At 49.9% G+C, this 18,975-nt stretch overlaps 1 long non-coding RNA gene across 2 annotated transcripts in view; it reads left to right on the forward strand.

The window, feature by feature from the left end:
- Nucleotides 1–18,975, forward strand: part of LOC138116443 (uncharacterized) — a 47,748-nt gene that overhangs the window by 26,950 nt on the left and 1,823 nt on the right. The window contains exons 2-3 of one of the 2 annotated variants that reach the window (XR_011154148.1): nt 15,353–15,468; nt 15,940–16,158. This is a non-coding gene — a long non-coding RNA (uncharacterized lncRNA). The remainder of the gene's footprint in view (nt 1–15,352; nt 15,469–15,939; nt 16,159–18,975) is intronic. The other variant, XR_011154147.1, reaches the window with a different exon arrangement.

Raw genomic sequence — 18,975 nt, forward strand, 5'->3', positions numbered from 1 at the left:
AGTGCACCCTGAGGCCAAAGGCCATGGGAGTCTCTTCATGGTGGCCACAGCCAGGCCTGGTAGCTCTTTCCAGAGGAGACCACATCCCTCTGATCTTTCTGCTGTGGAGAACTGATTAGCTTCCAGGGGGGCTGGTGGTGACAGAGGACTTGGTGAGCACCCTCAGCCACCACTGGTGCCTGCAGCAGGGATGGGCTGCTTGGCTTTCACTTTTCCCAGTGTTGTAGATGTGGCTCTGTAGGTTCTACAGGATTACTGCCTGTACCTGCCTGGTCCTGGCAGCTGGATCTGATTTTTAAGCTCTGTGCTGCTGCCTGCAGGGCTGTGCTGGCTGTGTCCATAGGCTGCAGCTCCCTGTAATAGATGGCAAGAGGAATGGATGGCCCAAGGGGCAAATAAATTTTGTGGGCTGGGTGATATAACAAAGCACTTGACCTTTGCCCTGGTGGTTTATTTTGTAATCAGTGCCTGGCAATTGATTTATGTGATAATCAATCTTTCCCTCTCTCCCTTCCTCTGGCCTTGGTGTTGCCTGCACCATGGTCCTTGCTTTTGAGTGATGACTCCAGGCTACGAGCAGCGCTGAGGGACGAGGCTGCCCACTCCTGCCTTCTTTCCCCCATGCCCAGACATGCTGTTTGCAGCCCCACCTGCCCAGTGAGTGTTCATTAGGTAACTCTCATCCCTTTGGCAGGGGCAGTCCTCTCCGCCTTTCCAATCTGCAGCACTCCTGGCCTGACAACTGGCTTCCCAGCACCTCAGTTTATAACTCCTGCAACAAATTGTTCTCAGTGAAAGGCTTTCATGCCTTGTGATGGATTTCCCTCACATAAATTGAGGCTGTGAGCATCCTTGCTCTTCCCAGGGATGCATTCCACTGGGAAGCTGCAGTTGGAGCAGTGAGGCCTGTGCAGGGATAGAATTCATGCCCAGGAGATGCTCGTCCCTGGTGCGTGTTCATAGCATGGCTGTGAGTCTCCAGGGCTTCAGGCACTGGGCAAAGCCAAAACCTGCTCAGTAACAGGTGAGTAACTTCCTGGCTATAATGCCCAGTTTTTCATCTTTTGTACTGTTACTCTTCTTTCTTTTGTACTGGCTTCTGTTTTCTCTACTCAGCACTGACAGCTGCAAGAAGGATTGGGGGCAGGCAGAGAAAACGACTGTGGTCTCCCATGCGATGGGGCTAGTGAGGATGTGGGCCACGTACTCCACTGCTGCCCAGTAAATCTGTCCTTCCTGGGCCCTGGTTCTCCTTTGCTCCCTGCCTGAAAGGCTGACTCACTGCTCTGATAGCTGCTGTGTGGCCAAGGCTGCCTGAGCGATTGATAGGGACCTTGGAGTGATCTCATAAATATGGGATTGGGAGGAAAGAACAAGTGAGGGAGCTCAGCTTGTAGCGGGTGTGTGACGGGGAGCAGATTCACCCAGTCAGCAATAGCCTGAGGAAGGCATCTGAGTGTCAATTCCAGCAGCAGGGCATCTGTGATAAGCCATGGAGATACGAGCAGAGGAGGAAAGTGCTGAATCTCACCAGGCTTTACTGGAACAGAGGCAGCAGGGCCAAGGCTCTAAGTTCCTGAAAAGCTCTAGGAAATGCTTCCCAATCTGGATGGCGTTAAATTTGGGCTCGCATTTCTATCATAGGCCCATCCTAGCAATGTGTGCTGAGACCTGCACATCTCCCACCTGCCCTGAGGATAGGATGTCATGTACCCTGCTTTGAGCAACCATGCTGATGTGGTGGCACCAGGAGAGCTGCCTACTCTGCTGGGCACCTGTAGGACAGACTAAGAGGAGCTGTGGTAGATGTAAAGTGCTCTGAGCAGGAGGCTGCTGGAAAAAGAGCCCCAACCCCTTGGCATGTAGGGCCAGCTCTGTGTGTATTACTACCTCCATAATCCTGAGGTGATGCTGTGTGGGATGTGGGGCTGGGCTGGCTGGGATCATTCTAGTGATGGCACCTTTCCTCTAAGGTGTTTTTAACTGTCTCCTTCTTCCTTATGGAAAGTCTTTCCTTATAATCTATTCTTGTCCTTCTCTTATTTAAGTCTGTTCCTTCTTGTAATACATCATCCTTGGTCAGCTTTAAACGTTGGCAAAGCCCGAGGAAAGAGAGGAAAGAGTTATAATGTCTGAGGGACTAAAGGTTTGATTTGGATGCAACCACATTTATTCAGCAGCAAATTACATCTTCAATCAAACCAATGCAAATCAGGTTCCCAGTTCAGTCTATTTGTTTGGACTTAGTGAGTGCAGGGGGATTCATTATTTCTTGTGCTTCCCCCCATCCCTCTAAGTTCCTGTGCGCGTGTACAGACCTGTGCACACTTTTCGTAAAACTCTCTTCCCCCAAGGTGACGTGCTGTTGGCAATAGGTACATGATGATCTCTGGGTTTAGGTAGAGCCTGTATCCCTTGGGAAAGCAGTAGAAAAACAGCAGTTTGCGCCCAGTGTGGTGCTATACCAAGGAAGGGAAGGGTACCTCGGAGCTGCAATTAGAGCTCTCTGAACAATTTAGTTTTTCAACGTGGTGTCTGAAGTAGAACAGTTAGAAGAATGTCTCTGGGTGACTGACAGTGATCCCTTTCTCCTCACACACAGCCTGAGGAAGAAACAAACCATGAAAATCCATTTCATTTGTTTGGGGTCATTTCATTTTACTTCTTGTTTGTGCATGCCGCCTCACTGCCTTAGTGAAAAGTGCTCTATTTTAGAAACATCCAGGAAAATAAGTTAGATCTGAAATTTTCATTTTCACTTCTTTTTTCTGAAGTTTGTCTCTAAATTTGACCTGTATGTCTTTGTATTTGAAACTTGCATTTTAAGGTGGAGAGGTGAGAAGAGAAAAGGTAAATCCATTGCTTTTATGAAAAATTTCCCTTGCCTTCATCTCAATCTGCCCTGGACATCTGTGTCTCTGTCCCTGCCTGAGCCTGCTGTGAAACCCCTCTAAGTCCTTCTCTTGCACCAGTGCCCTACAAGACAGCTGGGGACTTGTCCAAGCCCTGAGAGGGGCCATGGGCAAGCCATCCATCCCATGCTGCAGCCATACTGACTTGGGAGGTGCCAGCTCCCAGGACGCGGGTAGGAAACAGCCCAAACATGAAAGCAGCGATCTGATTTCCCCTGGGCAGCGGGAGACTTCCTCCCTTGTAATCATCCTTTGTTTCTGGAGCAGCCATGACAGTGTTTTCAGAGAAGAACCCACTTGTGGGTTTGTGTTTGATCTGCTCTGACACTCCAGGAGAGGTGAGTTGGGTGCCTGCCGTATCCTGCAGTGCTCCCGAGCTCCTGGGTGTACATGTTTCTCCCCAAAGCCCTGATCATGCACTGGCCCACACTGCCAGATTCAATAAAACTCTTGACCAGGAAAGCTCAAAAGAAGGCTGCAAGGTCTGGACTGAAAGTGGTAAATCCTTTGAGGCTGGAGGAGTCTTTATGCTGTATGTGTGTCGTGAGGGATTTTTGTTCCTGCTTCCAGCCTCCTGTTATCCTTGCCTACCACGTCCAATCTGGATTCACTGCACAGAACGTTTTGAGCTGAAAACAGCTCAAAGCACCTACTGGAAATGCTAGGAAAAATTTCCATACTGAGGATAATGAGCGGTGAGTGCAGAGGAGGGACACAGCGGGAATTCCTTGCTCCTAGAAAGTTGCTTTGAGCCTGAATTTCAGTGCCACAGAAACCTTGAAGGATTTAATACATGGGTCTGGGTTTGTTGTTTTTGTTCACTCCTGAAATGGGTCAAAAAGCTTTGCATTTTTTCATGGATCCAGAATCATGCACTATATTCTCTTAGAAACACTGCAGCTGTTGTGTGAAAGCCCTGCTTTCCCAGCTGCCAGGGCTGCTCACAGCTTTGAGACTGGTTCCTTGGGGTTGGTGTTGTCTGGCAACGAAGTGTTTCTCAAAGATCTGTTCAAGTAGTGCCAGGGAGGCTGGAGGCAGGGACACTCCTAACCAGTGCAACACCTGTGAAGCTGAGATGTTTGCCCTCTCCATCAGCTGAAACCTGCTGGTATAGGCATGGTGGTGGGTTGACCAAGCCTGGCTTTTATGGGTGAGCACAGACCTCCAGCTGCTGGACCCTGGTTCCTCCATCATCCCCAGGTTATCTCCTGGCAGGAGCTGAGGTCACCCCCTGGTTGTCAGCAAAGCCCACTGTGAACGTCAGGTCCTGCATGCAACCAGCTTCAAGCTGGCCTGTGGCAGCAGAGAAAAGATCTCACAAGCACCAAATGAGTGCCTGTGTTTTCAGAGGGGCACATGGCCCCAAGTGTCAGCTGGTTTCCCAAGTCCCTGGACCCATCCCTCTTTTCCAGGAACCTGGATTATGTTGGGCAAGAGGGGCTTGTCTCCGAACTCCTTGTCTCTGTCCCAAGCAGCCTAGAAGTTGTTTATCTTTTGTAGATTCTCTGCCCTGTAAATATTTGCATGTAATGCCAGAGTTACAGACTGTGTTATTTATGTGGAGGAAATGGATATTTAAGGCTGCTCCTCTTTGTTATTGCCCGCATTATATTCAGGATGCCATACCTCTTTTTATAGGGGAGCTGCTGCTGTAATCAGCATTTCAGAGCTGGCTGGTTTAGGGCTTTAGCTCCTAATGCCTCTCACCTGATGCCTGTGGGAGGCTTGGCTGAGCTTGCAGAGGGGGTGCAGTGACTTTTTCCATTCATTGGGATTCCCTACCTTTTTCCCCTTTGATCTTCCCTTCCTAGACAGGCCTGTTCTTGTTTCCCTTTTACCTTACACCCCATCAGCTCTCACACACACCTCTCTTCCCCCCAATTCCTGTAGGTTTTTGGATGTGCTGTCAGTGACTGCTGGCCATTTCTGGTCCTCTGGTTCCAGCGCAGGTCCCTGTGCCCTGCTTTCTCTGATGCTGATAAGCTCTCCTTGGCAACAGCTCCGAACTGGCAAAACATTTCCCTTATCCTGCAGACCTCTTGAAGACCTGTCCTCCCTTGGCAACCCAGATCGTCTTTCCTGGTTTTCTGTCTACCTCTTCATTTGCCTTGTCTTTCTGAAGACCTTTATAATGCCAGCAGATGATTTGGTTCAGAAGGGCTCCCCAGAACCCATCTTCTGCCTGGACTGGGATCTCAGCATCCATGTGCAAGCACCCCATGGGTACTTGACGGTTTCCCCGCTCCAGTGGCCAGTTCAGCGTTGCCTGTGGAGGGGGCTGTGCTGGCCTGCCTCGTTCCCTCACCTCAGGTTGCTAAGGTACAGCTAAAACTCTCATCCAGAGTGTCATCATCTCACGGCTCAATTCCTTCAACATCCTTTTCTCTGGCCTTGACAAATGCAATCTTCTCCCACTCCTGCCTGTTCAGAGCTCTGCTGCAAGGATCATTTTCTGTGCCTGTCATTTTGCTCGTGTCACCCATGCTTTACTTGCTTTTGCTGGTTCCTGCTGGCAAACAGCAGTTACCTGTCTCTGCTCTCCAGCCCTTTCACAGCTTTCTTTGCTGTTAACCTCGTAGTCCCTCTCTACACATGGTTTCTCACTGTCACTCAGCCTCCGGTGACAGCCCCTGCCAGCACTCGCCATTGTGTCCCAGCTCTCTGCTTTCTGCTCCAGTGCCTCTTGATGCAAGAGGAGCTCCCAGAGGCACCCCACAGAAATGTGTCCCTGCCCTTCACCCCTCATTTGCCAGCTTCCGTCCCAAATTGGTGACAATGGCTTGGGCACAAGTGTGGGAACCACCTGTCTGTCAGGCAGTGACTCTGTTTTCCCGTGCTGTTCTTCCATTACCTGCTTAGGCTAAAGACCTTTGGGGCAGGACCTTCTTTTAGCTGTGTTTGCCTGAAGAAATGAAAGCTTGTGAGACCCTCCTGGCTTTGTGCCTGTGTGATGTGTGCCTGTCCTGCTGCTATGTGTTACGGAAGCAGTGGTGAATTCAAGCTGAGTTTGGCAGGCTGGGTGGAGATGTTATGTCCTTCCAGATTTAGTGAAAAGCAGTGTCCAGATACTAGAGAGGGACCTTTTCTGGCACCCAGGCTATGGAAGCTGGGTTTGTACAGCTCAGTGCTGATGTGAGGCAGGCTGAGCCCCTGCCCCAACTTGCTTGAGGCCTGCTCCATTGTGCTTGGTGCTGGCCCAGGGGAGCTTTCCTGGTCCTGAACCTTGCTGGTGAACCTCCCTGTACACCTCAGGGCAGCATTTGCTGTTGCAGACCGAGTCTGGCCCCAGACACAACCTACCTGGACTAATCTGGAGCAGGGTCGGGGTGATCCTGAGCAGCACATAGAGCCCCGCTCTGTACTGCAAGTGCAGGAGGGAGAGAAAAATGCATCAGTGCCTTCATCTGCCCTTATGGATTTTTCCACCATATTTTATAAGCGTTCATTTTTATTTATGTGAGGTTAAAGTCAGTCCAATTTGGAAATCAACTTGTCTAAGAAGCTCCCCTCAGATCCTATTAGCTTCATGTTGTATTCCTATTCATTTTTGCTAATACCATTCACCAGGCTGGCTGCAGTGGCAGCTGCAGGAGCTGATAACTCTCTCCTTGCCAGGCTGCTGGGGCTGTGAGCTGGTGGCTGTGGGGAGAGAAGGATCTGGCCATGCAGTGAAGGGCTGGAGCTCCCAGCTTTACAACTTCCAGTAGCATGGGGGGTCAGTTTCTGACCTCTGCTCCCACATATCCCCCCTTGCTGCACCCAGCATCACCAGGACCTCACCTATGACTGCAGGCATGGAGGGCACTTCTACCTGGAAATCAGTGGCTGGTTTGGACAGAGAACAGTTAAGAAGCACTTGGGCTATCCTTGTAATTAGAGAAATTCCTGGAAGAAAATAAAAATAAATCCATTGAGGGCTTTTAAAGGAGAGATAGGATGCCTAACTCAGGAAGTCCGTCAGCCGCAGATTGCCGGCGGCTGGAGGAGTGTCCTGGGGAGGTATCAGTGCACGCTTGGCCGGCTTTCACACCCGTCCCCTGGCATTCCCTGCTGGCCCCTGCCAGGGAGGGATTGGCAGGACGGATCTCTGCACTGGAGCTGGATAAGCACCGTGTCTGTTCCAGAGGCAACATTTCAGTAACCCCAAATCAGCTGCCAGGATTGCAGCATTGAGGTGGGGGTCAGCACCAAGCAGGAGCAAGGGTGGCTGCCAGGATGGGATGCATCCCTTCTTTCCATTCCCACATCTCCATGCAGTTAGCTCAGCCCACCTCTCCTGAAGCATCCTGGCTGCCCCATCTCCCCCTGCCTTTGATTATTTATTGAAGTGGTCTGATACTGGGCAACAGTAATTAAAAGAAGAAAAATACGTGCAGTAAAATGATTTCTAAAATGGCAACACACTGGATGCAGTGAAGCAAGCAATGTATTAAATATTTATAGCCACTGGTCTGATGGGGGGGGGGGGGGGGGAATTAAAATTATTTAGCCTGAGAAAAACATTTTAATTATTTAATTTGAGGGGAAGCCTCCCCCACAGCCCTCCTTAGTTGTAAGCCCCAGACAAATGACAGCAATAATGTAAGGTTTGATTAAAATCTGAATGGGATGAGGGCCTGGAGATTGGAACAAGGAGATGGGGAGCCACGTGATTGTCACACAAGCCAGAGGTCCCCTTGCTGTGCTGTGGCAGATCTGTATATGTGATCCTGCATCTTGCAGGGGAATTCTTCCTCTCCAGGTGTGGTCCATGCTTGGCAGCAGTTAGCCAAGGGTTTGCTCTGCAGGTAGGAGCCTAGGAGCTGGACAGGAGTGCAGTGACAGGGTGTACCAGATGCGGGGTAGGACATGGCAGGGAGCTACCGTGACCCACCCCCTGCAGCGGGAACTCTGTGCCCGTGGGTTGCTCTGAAATGCTCTGCTGGGCCAGTGATGCCTTTCCCTGGTCTTAAAATCAAGAGTCAAACATGGTTAGAAGGGGAAAATGGATTTTACCTTGATATTTATTTTAAGGATCCTTAGGTGCACTACGTCCAGGTCAAATGCACCGAAATGCACACTGCAATGCCCACCCCAAAAGATCTGGTATAACATTAGAGGTCTTACTAATTAGCACATCTATCAAAGATTCCCCAATGAGAGGCTTGAATGAGCCCACCCTCCTCCCCAAGGAACCTTCCCCTGGCTGGCTCTATCTTGGTTTACAGAATGTGTTCTGGAGAGGACCTTGGGGTCTGGGGCACACTGATCCCTAACTAGGAAGCTTCTCAAATGTTTAGTCTCCTAGCTGAACAGACAAGTCCAAGAATGTAGGGCAAAAAGCACTAAGAATACAGAAGTTGCAAAAAGGTATAAAAGAAAAGGCAAAAAATCATCATGGCATCACCAGGAGCTCTGGTGTGTCTGTCCCAGCAGTCCAGCTGCACCAGGTAGGTTCTGCTGGGCTCACCTGACACCAGGCATGTGGCACAGGGCTGCCCGAACCCCCCAGGTCTCATGGCATTTATACACCGCATCTGTGTGGCTTTTCCTGGGAGTCTCCGTGCTCCTCTGCAGGAATGGTGCTGAGGCTGGCGTCCCATTGGCACCTCCACTCGAGGCAGGAGCGAAGGATCTCCCAGCTGCATATCAAAGACTGAGAAGAGCAAAGCGTGGGGTCTGGCAGAGGCTGATTGTTTGCTGGAAGAGGAGGGGCTGCAATATTTTCCCTTGTGCCTCCAGACTGACAGCCTCTCATTATTAGCCCCCTGGAAACAGGCACTTTGACTGAAAGAGCTGTCCCAGCCTTCACTGTAACAATCAAAGCGGCTCAAGAATAAACATGGCTTGGCAAGAATAAACACTTGTGCTTGCTGTGAACAGCGATATCCAAGGGAGCAAACATCAAATGAAGGATTATCCCTGTTTGCAAGGAAGCTCTTTGAGAAAGAGATTGAATAAGGACCATCTGCAGCCCAGAGCAAAGAGGCTACCAGGAGAACCTACTTGTGCCATCAGGAGCTCTCCCCTTTGAAGCCCACATGGTCTCCTTTAGGCGCTGTCTGGCTTAACTTCATATGCTCTGTCAGCTGCTGGAGCCCTGAGCTCTTACCAGCTACCTCCAGCTTGCAGACAGCGTGGGCAAGCCCAGAAAGCACAAGGAGGGGAGGTAAGAGGGTCAGAGAGGATAAGCAGAGCTTCCCTGAGGTGGGCAGGTACTGGACCTGATGGAGGCAGCCTCTGGGAAAAATGCAGAGCACCTGTAGGAGCTGGAAGAAGATCACAGCAACCAAATCCTGTGGGAACCTCTGCTCTCTGCTCCCGACACTGATGCTGCCAGTCTTAGAGCAGGAGCCTAAAGGCAGCTCTTAACCAATGACTGTCCCCTCACTGCCTGTGGGAAGTGAGCACGAGCAAGCCCTGCTCCCCAAACCCTTGCCAAGAGGCAGCCCGTGTGGCATAAATCAAATTTGGAGGCATGGAGGTTCCATAAACAAGCTTATTTTCTGAAGCCAGGTCCCATTATGTTATCTGTCACTTTATTGGGGTTTCTGAGCTGTTTATTTTTATGTATATACATCAGAGCTGGTGAGCTGGCGTTGGCCTGAGAGTATAAAGCTGACAAGACACAGTAGCAGCGTGTGAAACCTGTCAGCAGAGCAGCCGCCTGTGAAATGAACACGGGAGCTGATGCTGATGATTTTATTTATGGAGAATCTTGGGTAGTGCATGCCAGAGCGGTGGTGCTGTCCCTGGCCCTCTGAGAGGGACTGGTACCAGACCCATTGCAGGCAGGGATAATGACTCCAGGCAGCTGGAAATTAGATTTTCTTTGTAAGGAATGTCTTAAGCTGCTGAAATACTTTGGTCACCCAGAATCTGTATAAAAGGACAAATTTTCTTGGGATGGAAGGTTATTATGGAAGGTTCTACAACACTTTGCTTTCTGGTGTTGTTCGTCTTGGTTAAGGTTCTCCTAATGTTTTGTTTGTTTCTTTGTATTTAAGATAAACTCAGATTCGGGGTAAGGATTTGTTCTGAAATAGAAAAACCAGAGTTTCTTTATCTAAAAAAAAAAAAAAAAGTAGGGCTTTTAAATGTTTTTGAAACTTCCCCCCCCCCCCCCCCCCCATTATTTTGCCCCTGGAGCGACATTTTACCAAACTCAATAGTCTTTACAAAAGCCTAAATGAGTAATTGTTTCTGTCATGTTCCAGGAAAAAAGTACTTAGATCAGCAATTTTTCTTCTCAGTTGGAGCATTTCGGGTGTGAGATAGTTTTATGGGTCATTGAAAACCCTACAGAATTATCTGGATTGTTATCAGGATGATGGTACAAAACATGGACCCTGCTCTTAGGCTGTTGTGACCTTGCTCTGAGTCCTCTGGTTTAGCACGGAGAGGATGTTGCTGTCATGTTCTTGTCCTTCCACAGGCAAGAAGAGCTCAGTGGACTTGGAAAAGCAGCCAGAGGTTGTCAGTGGTCATGTTGCACATGGAAGTTGGTGCTCCCTGCCTACTCTTGCCAAATTTTCAGCCTGGATGAATGCCACATGCCAGCCCCACTGCCCAGGGAGAGCAGGGACCCTGCATGGCTGGTCCTGCCTGAGCATGTCTCAGGTGCATAAAATCTGGATACATTCCGTTTGGTAGGAGTAATACTTAAAATCTTAATCTAGACTCCCATCTGTTTTCATGGTTCACAAGCAGTAGCAATGCTACTAGGGCAATTCCTAGAGCTGTCCAGGGAGATACCTCTGGATTGGCTGCGTGTCCTATGGGTGCCCTTGGAGGAGGCATGGGTTAGATGGTGACATGTTTCCTCCTCAAAGCTGCAAGCCCTGACCCATCAGAAGGAAGTTTCTGGTACTGCTGTATCACCTGCTGAAAAACAAGTGGTATTATTTTAATTCTCAGCTCTCTGGTTTGTGTGAGGAGCACGCTTCCTTCCCTGGTTTCACTCACAGCCTGTTCCACCAGCACATCTCGTGCTGGCCAGATGAAGGGAAGGCCTCTTGACCCTTCTCCATGAGCGAGACAGGCAGCTCTGCCTGATTGATCTGCTGCCTTCCAGCCCAGATCATTCCTCTGTCTCTCACCTGCCTGGGCACTGCCAAATCTTCCCTGGAAGGAAGAGCTATTTGTCACATGAAATAGGAAGGTTTGAGTCTCATGTTCCCCAAGGCCACTTAGCAGGGCTCTGGCTGCTCTCTGGACACTCTCTTTGCTGTGCTGGTGTGGTATGAACAAGAATGAAGGCTGTGAGGCTTTTCTGCCTGATGTCAGCACTGCTCCTGTGAGCCCTCCTGGCAAGCACTGTGTGTGTGTCCTGTCTTCCCCAGCCTGTGAAGGTGTAGCATGCCTCGGTTTTGCCCACTGTGGAACAACATCTGTGGTCTGCACGTCATCCTTTGTGCTTCTCTGCACCAGCCCACTTATTGACTAGGAGTGTAATTGTGCTGCATCATGTCTAATTGGTTTGCTCTGTCACTCTCCATTTGCTTTCCTTGTGTGCCCCCCCGCTCCCCTCCGCCAGCACAGCGATCTGTGAGCGTGAGCAGGGCACAAGGCCACACTCCTGATTGCTGCAGGAAAACAAGGCGCCCAACTTCCTCCTTTCTTCTCCTAAATTCAAATGACAAGAAACAGAGGCAAACAATTTTGCCAACCCTTGGCAGAGGGCCAGCACTGATAAAGAGCCGTAATTAATCTCCCCAGCTTTATTAGAATATCATTACAATTAACTCGGCAATCTTCTGTTGATCAAAGCCATTGTTCCCTGCAGAGCAGAAGAAGCCAGTATGAGCCTGGATTGTGCTGTGCTTAAAAGCACCTAAAGCTGGATCATTCCTGCCAGCTGAACAGCAGCTCCATTCCCTTTGGCTGGCAGCACAAGGGCCGGCAGAGCTGTGGGCACAGACCTCTGTCCTCAGCTGGCCTCTTGAGCCTCTTGCAGCTTTGATTTATTTTTTTAGCTCCTCTTCTTTGTTGAGCTGTTATAGCCCAGATTCTTCACAGGCACCTGTGAGTCCCTCATTCCCTGTGTAGATGCTTTTGGGTCCAGCCTTCTAAGCACCAGGTTGATTCCTTTGTGTGTGTTCATACAGCTCTTAGCATGCCTGCTTCTTAGGCTCAGCTGGAGATACAGTGACTGCTGCAATAATTCGGCTAACAGAGGCAGAGCGGGCAAAGAAACCGGCGGAAACATTTGTAGAAGCCACATCTGAAAGAAAGGAGAGCTGTCAGAATGAAGCTCCATAAGCTCTACAGTTAAATAGCCCAAGATGTGTGCTATAGAAAAGCAGGGAAAATGAGCACCGTTAAACTACCCCTTTCCTCCTTTTCAAACTGTTCTTTTAATATCGGGTATTTATCTGTAATTTAAGCCTGTGATTAGTTTTATCAAAAAGATAGTTCTGATGCAGAGATCTTAAAAATGATTAGGTGTGTGTTTGAAAGACAAGAAGGCTCCACTTGCACTGCAGGATAAAGATGTCTGTCTGTTTGCTGCCTTGAGCATCCATCTGTGAGGGCCTTGTGCCAGAAGAAACCTCTGGTTCCACACAGATCCCAACCCATCCCAGACTTTCAGGGCATTTCTCATTCTCCTTGAAAGATGCCAGAGCAGAATCCTTCTGTTACTGGGCAAGATTGTTTGTCTAAGGTGATTTTATGTTCTTCCTCATCATGCTTCTGCTTTTGAAGAATGCTCTCAGCTTTGGTGCTGTTGCTGGGGTCCTGACAGCACAACCTTGCTGGATGCTCAGTCACCTGCACCTGGAGCCACCAGGAATGTGGAGACACTGGCGGTTTGGCTTCAAGAGTATCCTGTCAGAGGGGTTTGCTACGGAGGGGGCTAGAGGGCCTGCAGCCCATTCCCCATCCACTCCTGCAACTTTCTGCCTGGTGGCAGCCCTCTGCTAGGCTGGAGCAATGCCCAGGGACTCCTCTGGTGCAGAACCAAGGGGGTTTGCTCCAGAGCAAACAGCCTGGCCCTGCCTCTGTTCTCAGCCTGTTTTAAGATGGCATAGGTGGAGGTTTTATCCCAAAATTGACTCTGACACAGAGGATTTACATGCTGTGAGCAGACTCAGTGGGTGTGAAAACATGCTATCCTGGTACACAGAGAGAGAGAAGCAGGGGAATTTTAAAAGCTCTGGGTCTCCTCCCCTGTGGTTTGTGGAGCAGGTTGCAGTGGGCCAGTGAGCTGTTGTGGAGCAGGCAATGCTGAGCTGCCTTACCAGCCAGCCTGGGAGGGGTTCTTAGATGAAGGTGTTTGAAGCTCTCTTGCTTTTTGTCCTGAATTCTCATCTGTTTGAATAGTCAACACTTGTAAGCCCTGGGAAAAAGAAAAGAGAAAAGGTAGGTCCAGGGTTGGGTCTAATCGACCTTGGCATTGTCCCTTTAAGCAGCCACCCAGGAGAAGGAAGCAGCTGCTCAGTCCAATCTGAGGGTGCAGATACAGCATATCCAGCCCTGCCTGTACGGCCTGACTTCACCTGCTCCCTGCAAATCCTTAACCCTTCAGGGCTGGAGAAAAGGGAGCTGCATTTGCAGTGTAATTTTATGTGCACAGTGCTGGGTGTGCTGAGTAAATGCACCTCGCTGGTGGCCGCAAGCAGGATCTGGGAGTGGCACCCACTGCCACAATTCCTGCTGCAGGCAGGGACATGAGCACATTACAGAATGCAATCAGATGAGGGTTGGTGTAGGCTGCCAAGTTAGGACTCTCTTCCCACTTCTTCTTCCCTGCCCCCTTCTGTGGCTGGGGATCTGAGTCACTAGAAAACCCTAAGAAGAACAAACCAAACCCACGAGGCCATAAGGCCTCTGATGGAAGGGGTTGCGGCTCTGTGTGAAGTACCAGAGTGTCCATGAGGTACTTCGGTGGTTGGTCCCTAAGGAGAGAACTTGTCCTTTTCCACTGTGGCCGCCAGCGTTCCTCACCAAAGGCGAGGGCAGGAGGGGGACGGTCAGCCTGCATTGAGCAGGTTCAAAGGGAGCAGGAACTGGAGAGGGTCTTCCGAAGGGCTTAAAGCAAGGCTTGTCTCCCCATGTCCCGCTGCACCTTCCCCTGCTCCTCCACAAATGGCCGAGGACATTATCAGGCTGCCTCAGGTCTCTGGGTGAATTGCAGGGGCTGAGTTGCCAGGTTGTTATTAAATATCATTAGTAAGTGCCGAAACTCTGTGTAGCTCCTCAGGTACAGACAATGACCAGAGGAGGGATGGTTCACAGTGCCTGGAGATGAGTGAGTGCTGAAGGTCAGAGGGACGCCTCAATCTGGGCTACCTTCAACTCCATCTCCTGCTCATTACCTGGTGGAGGCAGGAAGGAAGGGGGATTTCCTTGGAGGGTGTGTGTCACCAGGGACTTCTTTGTGCTCACATGGGGAGTCCCGAGCATGGTCTGTGTGTGAGGAAGAAGAACCTGTGCAGCCCCCAAATCTTCCTCTTGTATCACCCTGGTTTTTAAGGGCTCCAGTATGTAGCAGGACAGGCTCCTGCCCATCACAGTGGAGCTTCCCAAGGGAAAGGCTGTTTTAGCCTCTCTTCTACCCAGCAGAAGCAACTGAAAAAGAAACTGCAAATGTTTTTCTTGTTATTTTCCATGCTTGGTTCTAGCTTACCCCCAGAGAGAGATGGAGATGGTGCACTGTTGAGGAGGCAGCACCAGCATCTCCAGGAATGCTGCCTGCTTGCTTTGGTGCCTGGCTAGCTGTGGAGATCTGGGGAGGAGCTGGCTTTAGGTGCAGGGACATGAGCCAAAAAACCCAGAAAGCACCTGCCTCAAGGGGGAGATGGAGACAGAGGCATCTCTGGTGAACACGCCTGGAGTGTGAGAGTAATCATCTGCCTGAAGCAATCGCGGCCGTCAGCGGAGCGCAGAGACACTCGCTCGCGTTTATTTAAGGCGAGATGCCCTAGTTTTGTGCTTTCAGTGGAGTCCCTAATTATTCCTCAATCTTTGTAGTGAGCTAATTAGTTTCGCAGCACTCAAGGCTGGGGAACACTGATAGGCTTTGGAAGCACAGTCTGAAAGGATGATGAGGAGAAGAGAGCTGGTGGGAAATGGCTGACTGGCAGATGGGAGTAGCTGAGAGCAGGGCAGGGTTTGGAGAGCTGATGCATGATGGTCTGGGAGGATGATGGAGGACGGAAGAGCCATAATCTCGTGTCAGGCAAGGTGCTGAAGTGTGACGATACGGGAAACAGCGATGAAGCGGCAGGCGGTAATTGAGGGGGATGGAGATGGGGAGGGAGTCAGAGGGATGGCCCGGGGCAGAGCAGCCACAAAGCCCAGGGCAGGGTTCAGGGGTGGGATCCTGCCTGGAGGGGAGCACAGCACTGGGCAGGGCAGCAACTGCCTCCTTATGTGGGTGCTTCCTTGGTCAGCTGCCTTTTCCAGGATGCTGCCTGCAGGACCAGCAGCCTTTCCTGACTGTCCCATCTCTTTGCTAGCTTGGTGGTGACACTGAAGAGCTTTGCTGGGAGAGGCAAGCCTGGTGTCCAAGCTGGATGCTCACCATTCTGCCTGGTCAGAGCCACTTCTTTCGGAGAGAGCCAGCACAGATAAGGTAGTCTGCACTGATACCCATGTCCATGATATTCCCATGTAGGCATTCTGCTCTGGCTAGTCTGTATGTGTGGATGCCTTGTTGCTCTGACATAGGGCTGGACTTCAGAGCCCACACTCCCTACATCTGCACTGTGAGCCCCTGGAGCACAAAGGTCTCATTCCAGTTCTCGCTGTCATTGGGAAGTTCACAGTGGCCACTGAGTGCAGTGTGTGACAACTCTGAAGTGCCTAGGTGGCCATGGATTTATTAGGGTATTATCCTACTAGTGCTGCAAATGGTGTCATCCGTCTTCTAAACTTTGCACTTTATTTCAGGGAGAGAATTTAGTAAATCCAGGCAATATGCTGTAGCTATAGTATATGATAAAGCCCTGCTGGGAAATGTAGTTTAATTGATTTTGTTATTAAAGTGCCACTGGAATAAATTTGCTCATTTGAATGAAATGTCTCATTACCTGGATCGTAACAGGCACATGATGAAATCTCCAGAGGGGCTGGAGCTACCCACTGCCTGGTGATAGGAGCTGAGGTGGAGCAGCGGACAGGGACCCACACCTGCCACCCTGTTCACTGCAGGCTGGTCACCCTGAGACCCTCAGCACCCACCCAAATCTGCAGGGAAACTCTGATTGGAAACCTCAGGATGGGAAAAAACCACAGTGGCAGAGCACACTGTGTTTTAGTCAAGGTTTGTGCTGTTCCTCTCTAATCCTTTTCTCGGGTAAGGACATTGTTTTAAAGGGAATTGAGGAAAAATCTCACAGGACAATATTTCTTTAGTACCACCAGTAATGGGGGTGGATTGGGAAATGAACCCTTCCCCATTACACTGGGACTAACTGCACAGCCCATGCTTTCCAGTTAAAATTTGATTGCCTTGAATCCTGAGGATTATGGAAAATAAGAAAAAGGCCTAGTAAAATTTATGGGTTTTAATCATAAACGGATAGAATCACAGTAAATCTATCATAAGTATGCAGATACAGCTTCAGGAAGAAGAGAGGAAAGCAGAAGGCTTTTTCTTGGAGGAGCTATGTGTACCTTGGCAGGGTCAGGGAGAGGGGAAGCAGGGTTGCTTCCCCAGCCATCTCCTCTGGGGCTCCCTTCTCCTCTGCTGTGTCCTGCAAAAACCTGGAAGCAGGGATTGTACTGCAAAGTCCCTGCCCTGTCTCATGGCAAACTAGCTGGGTAAGGCTGGAGAGCCCATGTGGAGGTGGAAAAAGAGGGACAAGGCCAGGAGATGGGGTAAGAGAGGGAAGGGAGAAAGGAGAAAAGGGAATCAAAGATCTTTTTCCGACCACCTCTCTGTGTGCTGCTCACTGTGGTGGAAGCAGGATGAGACTCTGCCAGGGGAGGAGGAAGGTAAAAATGTGAGGGAGAAATGTGTGTGCAGAGGGGACTGCAGGAAGCACAGCCGTGGTGGAGAGAGAAGAGCTCTTGACAGAGAGAAATGGCAGGAGAGTGAGGGAGCAGCACAGAATGCAGAAAGTATTTAAAAAAAAAAAGAGAGCGATAAGGAAGAAAAGAGGGAGAGAGTAAAATATTGGCTCTGAAGCAGAGATAAGAGAGAGAGGACAGTTAGTGAGAGAAGGAGTAAAATTAAGTGTGATAAGGCCTGATAGAAGCAGGGGAAGGCAGCAAGCCCAGGCAGAGAGCTAGGGGGCTGTGGGCAGAGCTGGGGAGCTGCAGGCAGACAGCAGAGGGGCTGTAGGCAGAGCTGTGGGGCTGTATGGCACAGGAGGGTGAAAGGCCAGCCTGACCCCCTCTTCTCTGGTCACCCTTACCCCTCTACATGCTTTGTGTACTTCTGGTGATCCATGGAGAGGAGCTGAGTGGGTACAGGGATGGATGAGGAGAATCAGGGAGTTGGTGGGTGTAATTATCTGTCCTGCAGGGTGCTCATAACCCTGTTCCTGCCTCAGAGCGCAGAAGGGAGAGCTGACACCTGCCTGCCAGGCACCTGCGAGCCATGGGCCCTGGCAATGGAGGAACACATGGAGCTGGTGGGGAGGGAGGGGCCTGGGGTGGGTGATGTTTCCAGGCTGGAAGTGCTGATTAACTCCTCATCCTCCTCCCTGCTGTGTCCCCACACACTCTGTCTGTCATGGAGATCCCCATGGGACTCCCAGTCTAGGAAGCGGAGGAGGTAAGGCACGTTTGCCCTCCATGACCTAAGCACAACTCTCCCTGGGTTTTTTGCTACCTCTTTTAAACTGTTTTATAAAGTGCTTTGTATTTATTGTGATTCAAAAGAAACAAGTGAAAACTGCTGTCTGGCTCTGACACATGGGCCATGGTTCCCTGATGAGCAGTACTGGAACCAGCCTCTGCTTTCTCACCCCTGATTAAACTGCAATGGAACCAGACTAAATCTCAGCAAAGGAGAGAAAGAGAGTCTATTATTTGGATTTGGTTTTTTTCTCATTTTTACCAGCTATGAAAATGGCTGAGCTGAGTTGCTGGCCACTCCAAGATGCTTTTCTTCTGCTCCATCCATCTGCTTCAATCACATGGTGACTGGAAAAAAAATTATCCAGTTCACAAAGCATGGAAGATTAAAAAATCAGTGTGGGTAACAAAGTGTGTGGCAGGCAACAGTGCACAGGCATCAGGCACACTCACTAATGAGGGATTTGAGCTGCAGCTTGGGATTTAGAGCAGCAGTGTGGCCTCTCCCAGGAGGCTTTCCGGCAGCACAGGTGGTGGGGCTGGGGACAGGTGTGGGGCTGTGTGGCAGGGCTGGGCCAGGAAAATTCCTGAGATGTTCTACGGAAAAGAAATAATTTGTTCTCTCTTTTTCTTTTTTAACCTTTTTTGACAGTGAAAAACTTGGTTCCTCCATTTGATTGCTGGGGCTCTGTAATGTGCTGCAAATTCCTCATTTGACTTGGTTATTAGTATTTTTTTAAATCTATGTGTGTTGAATTAACTCTTTTCATTACAGCATTAAAAGGGGTAACTGGAACCAATTAAGGATCTCTTTTGGGTGGCCAGTGCCTGTAGCTGTCCAGGGTCATGGAGATCCCCCTCCACCTCTCTGCCGAGCAACTGGTTGAGTTCGTGTCAGTTCTGGCAACCAGGCTCAGACTGAGCTTTCTGTGCCTAAAGTTCTTGCTTGGCTCCACTTGACTTGGCATTGTCCTCCAAGGGCTGAGGCCCCTGTGCACCTCTGCCTCTCCCAGGGGAGCGTTGCTCTGAGCCCTTGGAGCAGGATCTGCAGTCCCTGGAGCATGCCTTCAGCTTCACCCCTAGTTTGTGGTTTTGTGTTTAGCTCTCTGGAAATGTTGGTTAAACACTGGTGGAAGGGGAATCTCATAAAGAGCATTTTGCTTTGGCTCTTTTAAAAAGCAAACCAAAAGCCAAAGGCTTTTTAAAAATGTATTGGTTTCAAAGTTATAAAGGAAAGATGCATTAGAGATGAGAAAAGAACAAATCAAAGCTTCTGAAACCTGCTGTGGAGAAAGAAACACAAGACGTTTTGTTTGAAGATGAAAAGAAAGCTGAA

Source organism: Aphelocoma coerulescens, chromosome 10 (genome assembly GCF_041296385.1).
Source record: "Aphelocoma coerulescens isolate FSJ_1873_10779 chromosome 10, UR_Acoe_1.0, whole genome shotgun sequence".
NCBI classification, from domain to species: domain Eukaryota; kingdom Metazoa; phylum Chordata; class Aves; order Passeriformes; family Corvidae; genus Aphelocoma; species Aphelocoma coerulescens.